At 36.0% G+C, this 15,575-nt stretch overlaps 1 long non-coding RNA gene across 3 annotated transcripts in view; it reads left to right on the forward strand.

Moving 5' to 3' along the window:
• The window catches only part of LOC140849898 (uncharacterized), a 187,943-nt gene that overhangs the window by 56,444 nt on the left and 115,924 nt on the right, over positions 1–15,575 (forward strand). For all 3 annotated transcript variants that reach the window (XR_012132260.1, XR_012132259.1, XR_012132258.1), the window contains exon 2: positions 961–1,043. This is a non-coding gene — a long non-coding RNA (uncharacterized lncRNA). The remainder of the gene's footprint in view (positions 1–960; positions 1,044–15,575) is intronic.

Below are 15,575 nucleotides of genomic sequence, written 5' to 3' on the forward strand. Positions count from 1 at the left end.
CTGCAGCCCATGGATCAAAGAGTCATTTTGACTTTCAAGTCTTATTATTAAAGAAATAAATTTCATAATGCTATAGCTGCCACACATAGTGATTCCTCTGATGGATCCCAGCACAGTAAACTGAAAATATTCTGGGAAGGACTTAGCATGCTAGATGCTATTAAGAACTTTCATGCCTCATGGAAAAAGATCAAATTATCAACATTAACAGGGATTTGAAAGAAGGTGATGCCAATCCTCATGGATAACTTTGAGGGCTCAAGATTCCAATGGAGGAAGTAACTACAGATGTGGTGAATATAGCAAGAGAACTAGAATTAGAAGTGGAGCCTGAAGGTGTTCACTGCTTCACTGCTGCAATTTCATGATAAAATTTTAACAGATGCCGGTTGCTTCCTGTGGATGAGTAAAGAAAGTGGTTTCTTGAGATGGAATCTACTCTTGGTGAAGATGCTGTGAAGATTGTTGAAATGATGATAATTGATTTAGAATATCACATAAACTTGGTTGATAAAGGAGAGGCAGGGTTTGAGAGGATTGACTCTGATTCTTAAAAATATAAAATGTAAATGTAAAATGCTATCAAACAGCATTGCATCCTACAGAGAAATCATTTATGAAAGGAAAAGCCAATCAATGCAGCAAAAGTCATTGTCTTATTTTAAGGAATTACACAGCCACACAGCCTTCAGCAGCCCCTACCCTGATCAGTCAGCACTCATCAACATCGAGGCAAGACCCTTCCCAGCAAAAAATGTTACAACTCAATGAAAGCTCAGATTATGGTTAGCGTTTTTTTTAGCAAATAAAGTATTTTAAAATTAAGATTTGTATGTTTTTATAGACATAATGTTATGGCATACAATAGACTACAGTGTAGCATAAACATAACTTTTACATGCACTGGGAAACCAAAAAATTCATTTGGCTCACTTTATTGTGATATTTGCTTTATTGCAGTGGTCTGGAACTGAACCCACAATATCCTGAGGTGTGCCTGTACTGAATGCTTAGGAAGCCATTCAGTCTGGAAATGGCAGTAGGTAAGTTATCCCCTGTTAGCCGAAAGTTGTAATCCCACCTTCAAAAACCCTAACAAAATAGTAAAGTCAATATTCAAGAAGGATGTGAATTATTTAGCAGTTTCCTACTCATATTTTAATTATTTCCAATACTATTAGTGCACTAACATGCATTTAATAAAGTTGTCTTTAACAATTTTTGCAGCTAGGGCTAGATTGACATTGTGGGTACCCTAATTATTGATGACCACTTCAAACTGACTTAAAATATTTCATGATTTTATTCAATTTAATATTTTGACCTACTTAATTTAGTATTTTTGTTGTAAACATTTAAAAACATTTCTTTAGCAGAGTTTGAGGTAAACTCATTCGTTATTAATACATTTTATCTTCATAATTAAGACTATATTACTTGGACTGAACACAACAGAATATTTCAAATTATCAAACAGGAGATTGTCTATTTCACAAATTTTCCATTACTTGTTATTGCATAAAATCAGTCACTTACATCCACAAAAGGTAGAGATAATTCTTTTCCACCATCTGCCCCACCCATACTTTCTATGGAAACAAGCTATTTCCAATTTTTCCTCTTTGGTTTTCTTTTATGATTTTCTGAAATGAATATATTCTTTGTAAGCAAATTAAATGGTTTCCATTTTTAAGCAAAAACATAAATCACCTGTTTTCTGCTAATCTGCTTTGAAACTCCTCACTTCAGGAGCCTTGCGAGTCCTGGGAATGAAGACCTATAAGAGGCTCCGCATAACCTTACACGAATCTGTGGCAAAAAGCTGCAATAGAGGCAGGCTAGTGAGTGATGAGTGTGTTTTATTTCCACTCTGGAGTGCTATCTGTTTCAGGGAAATCAGGGCCAATTGACCTGTTGCCAGTCATGTAAGAGGGCCCATGTAGAAATCTGTGTCAGCTGGCATCATATTACTATTTTTTCCAGTGATATTTTGTACCTTTTATAGTTGGCTTCCAAAGCAGCTGCCTTGTTAAGATACCTCTTAATATGATTCGGCTTACAACAATCATAGTTATCGAATTAACATTCGGACAGTACTTCTATCTAATGGCAGGGAAACCCCACTCTGGCAACTGCAAAGGGCAGATGCTCTTTGTAAGAAATCCCCAGCTAATACGCAGTGGTGTTACATCTCTCATATATTAAACTTCACAGGCTTCACAACTTCTTAAAGCCTTGGAAAGCTAGGCTATTCCTTTCGATGTGGTTGGCTTCCATTGAAATAATTCAGTAGACCACAGATTTTTTTTCCCCCTGTATTAGTTGATGGATATAAGGAAATATTTTTCTACTAAAAATTTTTGATTCAATGCAGATGAATAGGAAAGAAAGAGATTTCATTTTCTACTAGAAGAAAGATTATTATTCATAGTAAAGCTAATATATAGCTCCTCCTTTTGAAGATTTTTCTACAGTGATGGTATAAAACAGAAGTTTGTTCTTAGCTCATTAAGCATTCTTTTCTAAAGCATTTTCTGCCCTCCTGGTGCTTTCCCTTCTTGTGTTCATAGATACTTCTACCTTCTAACTTCTGCTTGCACACACTACCCTGTGGCTACAGGAGTTCAAGTTTTATGCATGGTCGCCTCTAAGGGTATTTGTATTGTTCCTTATGAAGTTAATGACTCTCTTCATGGTAAATGCTGTCTGATCAGAACGGTGACAATTTGGGGCAGAGGGCTGAATAGTCCTGATAAGACAGTTCAGGAATTGTGTTGGCATGGAGTCCCATGTAAGGGTTTATCAGATTTGCCCAGTAGATGCTGACAACAGCTTCCAATGTGGAAACTGGCTCCATCCAGAGAAATACTGAAGCAAAGCAAAATGATTTAAAATATGGTGATATGTTTGAGCACAGAAAACAAGTTTTCTTGGTTTTTCCTACCAGATGTGCCAGTGACTTTGATAAGGATTGTTGTGTGGGTCCAGACTATTGATAGTGATGCTATCACCCCCGGAATACTCTTAGGCAGTCTCCCCAGTCGCTATTACTTGCAAAAGCCCCCACAGACATTTCCCCCATGGGGGCTGATGTGGTGGCTGAAACAGCTTTTGTGGTTCTTTTTATGACTGTTGGATGCACTTCAGCAAAAGCCATCAGGGGACTTTGAGGAACGAGATTTATTACTCCCAAGTCCTGGAGGGTACATGGCATGAGGACTGAGGGTCACACAGCAAGGTCATGGATAGAGTGCCCAGAACTGGGGCTCTGCTTTTATTAGGGTCTGAGAGGTGTCTAGGGTTTTGTGAGTTCACTCTTATTGGCTAATTTAAAGCACAGGAGCAGGAATTAGGGCACAGGAAGGGAGAAGTGGGGCCACTCAAGCAGTTCTAGGATACTCAGCACTTTCTGATGGAGAGAATTTCATGGGTGGGGTGGCCTAATTCCTTGTCTGGATGTTTTGTTAGCAGCTATGTCATAGACCTGACAATATGTTTATTTGAGATAGGTATCTGTTGAAATGGATGCCTCAGCAATCAAAAGCTTAGTCAGGCACTCACCCTACCAGGATATTTGCTTTATTTATTCTCTGAGCATTATATATAAAAGCCTGTAATGTTTGTATACATTTTGTGTAAAATAATGGTGCAATAAATAATATCAAAAGTATCTTGTGAATATTGGAAATAAAACATTTGTACTACCACTTTCAGAACTCTTAGTCCAGCATTTCACTTAGGACATTAAATTTGCTAGGAAGAGTGAAGCCAAAAGTTAAATGAGAATTATATGAATGAGCTATTTGCTGCCAACGTTCTTTCCAATCTGCCCACCCACAGTTGTTTACTCACCTTAAGAGTTCCCTAATTCTGAACTTTCCTCAGAAGTTTTATAAAAAATCCAGAATTTTTTTTTTGTGGTAAAATGTACATAATATAAAATTTACCACTTCGACAATTTTTAAGAGTACAGTTCAGTGGCATTAAGTACATTCACATAATTATGCAATCATCACCACTGTCTATCTCCAGAACTTCTTTATCTTTTGCAGCTGAAACCATACCTATTCAACACTAAGTTTCCTCTTCTTTCAGCCACTGGCCACTACCATTCTACTTTCTGCCTCTAAGAATTTGACCACTCTGAGGAACTAACAACATTCATGGATCACACAACATTTAACTTTTTTGTGACTCGCTTATTTCACTGATCAGAATGTCTTCAAGGTTCATACATATTGTAGCATGTGTCAAAATTTCATTTATTTTAAAGGCTAAACTATAGTCCCTAATATATCTTTGCAACATTTTGACTAATCCATTCATCTGTCAGTGGACACTTGGGTTTCCTTCACCTTTTGGCTATTGGGAATATTGCTGCTATGAACATGGGTGTGCCAACATCTCTTTGATATCCTGCTTCAATTCTTTTGGGTAAATACCCAAAAGTAAAATTATTGGATTATATTCTATGTTTAATTTTTTGAGGAATTGCTATATTGTTTTCCACAGAGGCTGCACCATTTTACATCCCCACTAGCAACGCATAAGCACTCCAATTTCTCCTATTCCTTGCTGACATGTTATTTCCTATGTTTTATTTTTATAAGAGTCACCCTAGTGGGTGTGAACTGATATCTCATTGTGGTTTTGATTTGCATTTCAGTGATGACTAGTGATACTGAACATCTTCCCTTGTGCTTATTGGCCACTTGTATATATTCTTTGGAGAAGTATCTATTCAAGTTCTGTGCCCATTTTAAAATAAAGTTCTTCATTTTTACTTTGTTGAGAAGTTGTAGGATTATTTATATATTCTGGATATCGATTCCAAATCACATAGATGGTCTGCAAATATTTTCTCCAATTCCATGGTTTGTTTTTTCATTTTCTTGATAGTGTCCTTTGTTGCATAAAGATTTTAGTTTTGATGAAGTCCAAATTATCTGTTTTTTTCTTTTTCCCTGTGCTTTTAATACCATATCCAATAAATCACTGCTAAATCCAATGTCATGAAGTTTTTCCCCTACGTTTTCTCCTAAGAGTTTTATAGTTTTAGTTCTGATGTTTAGGTCTTCATCCATTTTAAGTTCAGTTTCATATATGGTGTAAGGGTTCACCTTTCATTTAATTTAATTTTTCCATGTGGAAATCCAGTTTTCTCAACACTGTATGTTGGAAAGACTGTCTGTCCTCAGTTCTATGGTCTTGTACCCTTGTTGAAAATCAGTTGTCTAAATATGTGAGGGTTTATATCTGGGCTCTCTGTTCTAATTCATTGGTCTCTATATATGTTATTGTTATGCCTGTACCATTCTGTTTGATTACCATAGCTTCATAATAATAAGTTTCAAAATCAGAAACAGTAATAGATTTTATGTCTTCATGATTCAGTCTTGCTACACTGTGTGTATCTAGAACCTTTTCCAGGTTATCCAGAGTGTTGGAAGTGCAATTGTTTACAGTATTATAATCCTTTAAATTTCTATAAAATAGGGAATATCCCCTCTTTCATTTCTGATTTTAGTTATGGGTATTCTTTTTTTCCTTAGTCAATATGCCTAAAATTTTATCGATTTTGTTCATCTTTCCAAAGAACCATCTCTTGGTTATATTGATTTTCTCTGTTGCTTTTCTATTCTCTATTTTATTTACCTCTGATCTTATCTTTATTATTTTCTTTTCTGCTAGGTTTGAATTTAGTTTGTTCTTTTATTTTTTGTTTCTTAAGACATAAAGTTAGGTTGTTGATTTAAGACCTTTTTTTCTTTTCAGTGTATATATTTAAGTTATAAATTTCCCTCCTACTACTGCTTTTACTGCATTCCATGTTTTCATCTGTTGTATTTGCTTTATATATTTAGGTGCATTGGTGTTTCATGCATATATATTTATAGTTGTTATATCTTCCAGGTGATTTGACAATTTCATCATTATATAATATTGCTTTTGTCTTGTGATAGCCTTTGGCTTAAAATCTATTTTGTCTGATATAAGTATAGCCATCTCTATTTTCCTAAGGTTGCTATTGGCCTGGGATATCTTTTTGTATCCTTTCACTTTCAAACTATGTGTATCCTTAGATCTAGAATGAGTGTTTATAGATGCTCATAACTGAATCCTGTTTTTTTTTTTAACAGATTCTGCCAATCTGTATCTTTTGATTAGGGAGTTTATTTACATTTAAACTAATTACTGATAGGGCAGCACTTCATTTTTTCATTTTGTTATTTGTTTTCTATATGTCTTATAGCTTTTTTTGTCACTTAACCCACTATTGACTTTATTTGGGTTTCACTGATTTTTTTAAGTGACACTTTTGATTCCTTTCTCATTTCCTTTTATGTATATTCTATAGATAATTCCCTTTGGATTACATATAATATCCCTAAGTAATGACAGTCTCTCAAAAATTGATATCAGCTTAACTTCAAATGCATATAAAACTATTCTTTTATGGTTCTCCCCTATTATGTCAGTGATGTCACAATTGCATGTATATATTTTGTTTACCCACTGACTGTAGATATATAGTTATTTTTATGCATTGTCTTTTAAATCATATAGGAAACCAAAAGTGGGGTTATAAACTGAAATCTAAAAATACTATTTTAAAATATTTGTGTATCTATTTACCTTTCCTAGACACTTCTTATTTTCATATGACTTCTCCTTACTGTCTAGTTTCTTTTCATTTCAACTTGAACAACTTCCTTTAGCATTTATTGTAGGGTAGGTTTAGTGGTAATGAGCTCTATTCAGATTTTGTTCATCTGCGAATATCTTAGGTTTTTTCCTCACTTTTGGAAGATAGTTTTGGCAGATTCTTGGTTGAAAGATTTTGTTTTGGTTTTTCTTGAAGCAATTAAACTATATGATTCCACTTCTTTCTGTCCTGGCAAGGTTTCTGCTGTGTAGTCCACTAAATCTTATTGGGGATCCTTTGTACATAACAGGTTGCTTTTCTTGCTCCTTTCAAGATTTTCTCTCTTTTTTTTGGCTTTTGACAGCCTGGTTATAATGTGCCTAGCTGTGGGTCTATTTGGGTTTGCTCTACTGGAATTTCATTGAGCTTCTTGGATTTTAATATCTATGTCTTTCCTCAAATATGAGAAGTTTTCAGCCATTATTTCTTCACATAATCTCTCTGTCCTCTTCTCTCTCTCCATTGGGGAATCTCATGTGTGCATGTGTTTATCTGCTGACGTCCCGTAAGTCCTTTAGGCTCTGCTTGCTTGTCTTCTTTTTTCTTTTTGTTGTTCACACTTGAAAATCTCAAATGACCTGTCTTCAAATTTGCCAGTTCTTTTTCTGACTGAGTTGGCTGGTGAACCCCTCTAGTGAATTTTTCAATTCAATTATTCTATTTTTTAGCTCCAGAATTTCTTTTTGGACTTCTTTTTATAATATCTCTTTGTTGATATTCTCACTCTGTTCGATTACCATTTTCCTAGTTTTAGTTCTTTGTTCATGTTTTTCTTTAGCTGTTTGAGCATATTTAAGATAACTGCTTTAAAGTCTTTGTTGAGCAACCCTGAAGCATGTGTTTCTTCAGAGACTGTTTCTCGAGGTTTATTTTGTTTCTTTACATTAGCCATGTTTTCCTATTTCTTTATATGCCTTGTGATCTTTTTTGAAATTTGGGCATTTGGAAAAACAGCCATTTTCCCCAGTCTTTGCAGACTGGCACAGAAGACATTTTACTAATCATGAACTTCTGAATCCTGAGGTGATCTTACGGTTTTCTCAAATCCTTTCTAGGTATCTGTTCTGTCTGGGCCTGTGTGTGTGCTCCCACAACCCCTTATTTTACTGGTTGCTTTTAAATGCCTTAATTTCCAAAAAAGTCACACATAAACTATTTCTTGGGGCCTAAACTATTCTCTTGCATTTCTCTACCCATGACCAATCTCTTAGTACCAGGTGTCCACAAGTATGAAGTCTTTTTGAAGTTTTTACGTGCCGCAGTGCCCATTGGTGTCTTCTATGTCTTTCAGTCTGAGATCAAAACTATGCCATTTCCTGTCCAAATAACTTGATCAGGTCCAAGTCAGGCAAGATAGTTTACAGTTCCTGGGGCAGCCCACAAACCTGCCAAAACTTTGCAAACCATTTCTACTCTGCTCTGTCCAGCCCAAGGGAGGGAACAGGGAATTAGACCATGTTATGAACTGAATGTTTGTTCTCTCCCATCCCCAGTTCATATGTTGAATTCCTAAGCACCAGTGTAATGGCATTAGGAAATGGAACCCATGGCAAGTTAGGGTTAGATGATGTCATATGGATGGAGCCCCCATGATAGGATTAGTGCCCTTATAAAAAGAGAATTAGACACCAGAGCTTCCTCTACCCACCATGTGAGGATATAGCAAGAAAGCAGTCATCTTCAACTCAGGAAGAGGGTATTTACCAAAACCCCACCATGCTGACAACCTGACCTCAGTCTTCCTAGCCTTCAGAACTGTAAGAATTAAATGTTTATTTTTTTAAGCCACCCAGTCCATGGTATTTTGTTAATAGCAGCCTGAAAAGACTAAGGCAGGCCACTTCCTCCTGATTTTGGTACAAAGAGTTATGCAAATATATGGAGAAGCAAGGAAAAAAGTGTAAAACACGGATATTTCCTACCTACCATTTTGAATGTGGATTTTTCTTGATAGGGTATTTGCTTGGTTGCTATAGATCATTAGATTGTTTCCACAACTCCTACGAAGTAATATTCATCTGTCTGTGGTTGTTTATTTGATAATTCTGCAGAGGAATGAGGGTCTAGAGAGTCTTAGTCCACCATCTTTCAATAATCAACCCTCCTCCCCATAAATCAAAATGTTAATTTTGAGAAATATGTGATAATGTACAATGAGTCCAAGTAGGATACATCAAAGTGAGTATATTCCTTTGAGTTTTGAAAGTTGATCATATTTAACTAATATTTTAATATCATTTTATAAAAATGCTTAATTTCTAGCAATTCATAAATTTGATCCCATAGTTCACTATGTTCACTGTCAAATATCCTGAAGTGTACATGACAAATAGCCAAGTTTCATGCCTAAGTATTTATACTATACATAAAAACAGAGACATTCCTGAGAAGTTACAAAATATGGTTTTGTAACAAGCACTGTGTTTTTTCAAATATATAACAAATGCATTATTTCCTTGTGCCCAAAATGCAAATTTGCAAATTGCATCCAGGAACTCATCAAATCTGCTAGATGAATTATATAATTCAATTTGGCAAAATTTTTGCTCACAGCACAAATAGTTTTCTTTGGTTTTCTTGGATTCTGTTCTAAGAAGGAGGTAGCTGGAAAAAAGTGAAAAATTACAGGATATGATTCATAAAAATCCCACATCTTTTTTGTGTGCTTCTACATTCTTTTTTGAGGGAAAATGTTTTCGTCCCACAGCAATGATTCCTCTTCCTTCTCAGTAAGTACTTTTCAGTTGGAAAGATATCCATGCACACTATACCCAAGATATTAAAAAAAAAAGGGTAGCCAAATGAGAGAAAGATGCATGTCATTTAGCATCTAGAAAACATGTAGCATATTCATTAAATCCCTTTTCACCAGGAAGGAATGTGAAGCCTGAACTTTAACATGGCCACAGTATGTACTAGAGAGCAAAGAAATGAAACCTCAAGTATGTACGTTCCTGCCAAGCATTAGCCCAAATCTTTCATCCTCTGACATGTGATGGGTATCTGTTTCCCTGAGAGAAAAGAAGACGATGCCCATGTAACACTATCCTCACTTCTAAGGTTTGGACAAGTGGCACTCACTACTATTCCTTCCTCTTTCCATTTGCTGTCAGCAGTGAGATTAACACACAGGCTCAAGAAAGGATTACCAGTACTGCACTGACACAAGAAATATAAAATAATTAGAAGCACTTGAACCTCTGCAGATGGCCTATGTATTTCTAACTTCATTGTCTCTCCTGAAGCAGCCTGCAAACTCCTTCATCATTTTGAGTTTGTGAAAAACTCTTAGGGCAGTAGCTGCCCATTACTCAGTGAGGAGCTCCCTTAAGCAATGAATGACAACCAGTTTAGAAACTAAAAAGTATCCATTTTATGCATATGAAAAAGTCATAGAATATCAGAGCTAAAAGGAACCAGAGAGATTAGACATCCAATGTTCTCATTTCATAGGAAGAATCTGACACCACTTTCAATGCTGTCAAGGTGAAGGACCAGTTAAATTGAAGCACTTCTGCCATAAACATTTAAAAATGCTGAATGAAATTTTATTTTAAATGTATAGATAAATTCAGCAAAGCTAGGAAAACCTCCAAGTACCAGAAATGTAGCAGGAACTAAAAATAAGAATGGCAGGTGAGAGAGCAGATACTGCCATTGGCTTGGGGTGGGGTCGTGGGGAGTTGCTAGCATAAGTAACCCACTAGCTTATGTTTTAATACTTATGTAGAGACATAGAGACAGGAGATGTAAACTTGGGATTTCCTGAAGTAGAAAATTGGAACTGGGAAACCCATCTTGTACATACATGTTCGCAATTAATCTAGGATACTTGAAAGGCTTCCCCTTAAGTGGTAGAGTTAACTAAAAAAAATCTGCACGCCTTTAGCAGTTTGACAGTAAGGAAGCTGGCAGTGTCTTTTTGGACACTGGGGGGGGGGGAAATGATTCCTCTGAGTACTGGTAAGCATGCACCTAGATTTGTGATTTAAATATTAGTCACATGGTCAAAGAACCCATAGGCATTAAAATGAGCATCAAAATGGTTTTATATGGTAAAATCCAGTATCTCTAACAGAAGGAAATACAGCACTGCTTGAGATATATATATATATTCTCAAACCAGATAACATGGAATTCCTAAAGACTGCTGAAAATTAATTCATAATAAAAAATTCCCAAGAGTAAATAAATCAATATATATAATACTTGAGTACTTGAAATCATACTCTGATAGATATTGTAAACTAAATATGTAGAAAATGATTAAAATGTAAAATAAGTCTAAACAATAGCTAAGACATAAGAATAACTGAATATTGAAAAAAGAAGTGAGTACAACTTTAAAAAATGAATATGGTCTTTGAAGGTTAAAATTCATAGGATAGAAATGCATAAAATTAGACCTGAGAGATTAGAGGAAATTGTGCAGAGGGTAGTATAAAGAGACAAATATAAAGAAAAATAAAAATCAAGTTTATAGATAAAAAGTACAGAGCAAGGCCATCAATATATGTCTAATTAGAATTATATCTAATAAGTGTTAGAGAAGGGAATGTAAGAATGGGGGTGATATTATCAATCATAAACAACGTAGATAACCCAGAATAAAGAATTAAAATTTCACATATAGGAAACACGTCAAGTCCCTTGCAGGATAAACTCAAAGATTACACTTGTTCACAGGGAAGATCTTAAAAGATCTAGAGAGAAAGAAATAGATTACTTTCAAAGGGACAATAATTAGGCCATTACAGACACCTCTGTAGTAAACATAGAGGTAAGAATATAATAAAACAATTTTGTTAGATTGCTGAGAAAAAATAATTGGCAACCTAGAATTCTATGCCCAGCTAACATATCATTTAGGAGTGCCAAAAAAAAAAATACATTTGAGATAGGGAAAGTGGAAGAAAGTTAATTACTCCAAGCTTAAAGAGGAAAGAAATGGGACAAAAGCAAAATTTCTAAGCAAAGAAATTGGCAAAGGTGATGAGGTCTCAATAATTAACTCACTATATCATTCTTGTTGGTGTTACAACTGAAAAAACATTAATAAACACTGACATATAGCAATAACAGTTAGAAATGAAAATCAAGGTTTAAAAACAAGTTGAAACTATCTACTAGCAATGATGAGATATTAGATAAAACAGGTCATATGGAAATCAATGCCATTGAAAGCTTCTTATATTTTGTAATGGGAAAGTAGAGATGTGTGATAAGATAATTGACTTTAAGTAGGCATTTTAATGAGTAGCTTCTAAAATGATAGAGCCACAATATATAATTTTTCCAAAATAACAGAAGAAGAATATTTAACCTTAAAAGCATTAAAAGTAGAAAAATAAATTAATACCATGAGAATATAATGAATTTACCCAATATCATAAGCTAGTTCATTGTAGAAATGCATCTGGAAACCAAAAGTTTGAATTTTCATTTCTGTGTTATCTTTTCTGGGAATACATTAACTGAACTTGAATCTTCTTTTTCAAGAAGATTCTTTAAAGACAGTTTTTAGATCTCTATAAATACTGACTTGGCTTTATTTCAACATACAGTACAATGATTTTATAACACAGATTATAGTATGTAGCTCCATATATGTTTCTATTCACTTTCAATTCACCTTAAGAGGAGTAGTGACAAGAGAGATTGTTTCATAGCACCTAGCAATGCTTTATACATATTTGCTAATTGCAAAGCAGTGTTTTTGGCTGTGTGAAATTGATGGGTTGAATCTAACAGTCTCATGGGAGAGATGGATATATATGTAACAATAAAAAAGAAATTAGAATGTATTAAGTATGGGCTGAATTTTAAACTGGGGAAATTAAAACTTCAAAATGGCAGTGTAATTTTAATGGCACAGAGACCCCCCACCTAAGACAGTCCGTCTTGTGAGGGTGCATTAGTCTTATCAGGGTATGGGGTCTGATGAAAGAACTAAAAGTATGGCCTATCAAGATGAGTGCTTGGAAAAGTAAAAGAGGTGGAAATTATATGTCATTAAAGGACAAATGAAATAAAACAGAAATGGTTATTGAAGAACTTGATTATCTGGGATTTGATGTACCAGAACTTATAATTAACTAATTTAAAAAAATCAGAGAAATGTAAATGACTGCAATTTAGAAAGCAGTTTCTAAGGGGAATTTTAGGATCTTTACAAATTTAATCTCCTAATTCTCAAGATTATATACTTCTAATTGAATGTTGACTTTAGAGACTGTAGTCATTACAGGATGAAAGAGACATTAACAAACACCCTAAATCATACCTGCTCTCTTGAAAATCTTTGCTCAGAGCTTCCTGTGAATATAGTAATTTAGACAACAAATACTTCTTCATGTATTCTATGACTGCTTCTATGTTATATAGCTCTATGTAAAAAGAAGAGAAGTCACACTTCTTTTAAAGCATTAGTATCACACAATTCTAAACTCAAATCCATGGCAATATTTCTTTTGGAGCTACAAAGAGGGAGCTTCAATGAAAATTTCATTTTTTTATATAGTTATATTGCCAATTTTTTTGCTATTCTCCATGTTATTATGAAAACAAGTACTGCATACATGTGATGTAATAGGCATTCAGTGAATGTTGATTACATTTAATAAAATAGTCTGGATAACAGTAAAGATAGCTTTTTTCTGGAATTTAAGTTTCAATTTCCTCACCTATTAAATTACTCTCCTTGCAGGGTGTTTTGAGACTTAAATGAGAGTGCAGGGTACATTTTAAATAATTATTAATATTTTTATTTTTAAAACTACCAACTAAATTTTTGGGAACTAAAACAATAAAAAATAGTGCACTAAAAATATACATTCTTAAAAGAAACCTCATTTAGGGGAGAACCAAGATGGTGGCGTGAGTAGAGCAGCAGAAGTCTCCTCCCAAAACCATACATATTTTTGAAAATATAACAAATACAACTATTCCTAAAGAGAGACCAGAAGACACAGGACAAAGCCAGAGCACATCCACACCTGTGAGAACCCAGTGCATTGCGAAAGGGGTAAGATACAAGCCCCGGCCCGGCGGGACCCAAGCGCCCCTCACCCCAGCTCCTGTGGGAGAAGAGGAGTCAGAGCGGTGAGGGAGAGGGAGCCCAGGACTGCTAAACACCCAGCCCCAGCCATCCGCACAGGAACGCAGACACAGTGTGTGCATGGGGTGCTGGATGGATACTAGAGGAACAGGACAGTAAGACCTGTGAACGGGTCCCCATAGCTGGCGCCCCTGGGACAAAGAAAAGCGAGTGCTCTTTGAAAGTCTTAAGGGGACAGGGACCCCACAGCTGGACGGAAGCGTCCTGGGACACTTAGTCCAGGCAGCTGGGAATCTCAGGGAACTCTGGGCGCCCTAACCCCCTGGGCAGCAGCACAGCTCAGAGGCCCCTCACGGGGATAAACAGCTTCCCACCCATATTGGAGAAGCAGCCTGAGGCTGGCCACCCCCACAGCAACTGCGGAGCTCCACAGCGGCCGGGCAAGAATCAGAGGCCCTGTCTGCGTGCAGCTGCCCAGCACAAGCTGCTAGAGGTCGCTGTTCTCCCAGAAGAGGAAGGCCAGCAGGAAGGGACTTTCTCTTACCCAACACACATGCCAGCTCCCCACAAATACCTCTATTGCTATGAAAAGGCAGAAGAATTTGATACAGACCAAGATCACAGAGGCAAACCCTGAGAAGGAGATAGACCTAACCAATCTCCCTGAAAAAGAATTAAAAATAAAGCTCATAACCATGCTGATGGAGCTGCAGAGAAATATGCAAGAGCTAAGGGCTGATGTCCGGAAGGAGATTACAGCAATGAAACAATCTCAGGAAGGATTTATAAGCAGAATGGATAAGATGCAAGAGGCCATTGATGGAACAGAAACCAGAGAACAGGAATGCAGAGAAGCTAATGCAGAGAGAAATAAAAGGATCTCCAGGAATGAATCAATATTAAGAGAACCGTGTGACCAATCCAAAAGGAACAATATCTGCATTATAGGGGTACCAGAAGAAGAAGAGAGAGAAAAAGGGATAGAAAGTGTATTTGAAGAAATAATTGCTGAAAACTTCCCCAAACTGGGGAAGGAAATACTCGATCAGACCACAGAAGTGCACAGAACCCCCAGCAGAAGAGACCCAAGGAGGACAACACCAAGACACATAATAATTAAAATGACAAAGGTCAAGGACAAGGACAGAGTTTTAAAGGCGGCTAGAGAGAGGAAAAAGGTCACCTACAAAGGAAAACCCAGCAGGCTATCATCAGACTTCTCAACAGAAACATTACAGGCCAGAAGAGAATGGCATGATATATTTAATGCAATAAAAGAGAAGGGCCTTGAACCAAGAATACTGTATCCAGCACAATTATTATCATTTAAATATGAAGAAGAGATTAAACAATTCCCAGACAAGCAAAAGTTGAGGGAATTTGCCTCCACAAACCACCTCTACAGGGTATTTTAGAGGGACTGCTCTAGATGGGAGCACTCCTAAGGCTAAATAGATGTCACCAGAGAAAATAAAATCACAGCAAAGAAAGCAGACCAACCAAATACTGACTAAAGGCAAAAAATAAAATCAACTACCGACAAAAGCAGTTAAAGGAAACACAAAAGAGCACAGAATAATAAAACCAACATATAAATAATGGAGGAGGAGGAATAAGAAGGGAGAAAAATAAAGAATCACCAGACAGTGTTTAAAATAGCTCAATAAGCAAGTTAAGTTAGACAGAAAGATAGTAAAGAAGCTAACCTTGAACCTTTGGCAACCACGAATCTAAAGCCTGCAATGGCAATAAGTACATATCTTTCAATAATCACCTTAAATGTAAATAGAACGAATGCACCAATCAAAAGAC

The sequence above is a fragment of the Manis javanica genome, chromosome 6 (genome assembly GCF_040802235.1).
Source record: "Manis javanica isolate MJ-LG chromosome 6, MJ_LKY, whole genome shotgun sequence".
Lineage (NCBI taxonomy): Eukaryota > Metazoa > Chordata > Mammalia > Pholidota > Manidae > Manis > Manis javanica.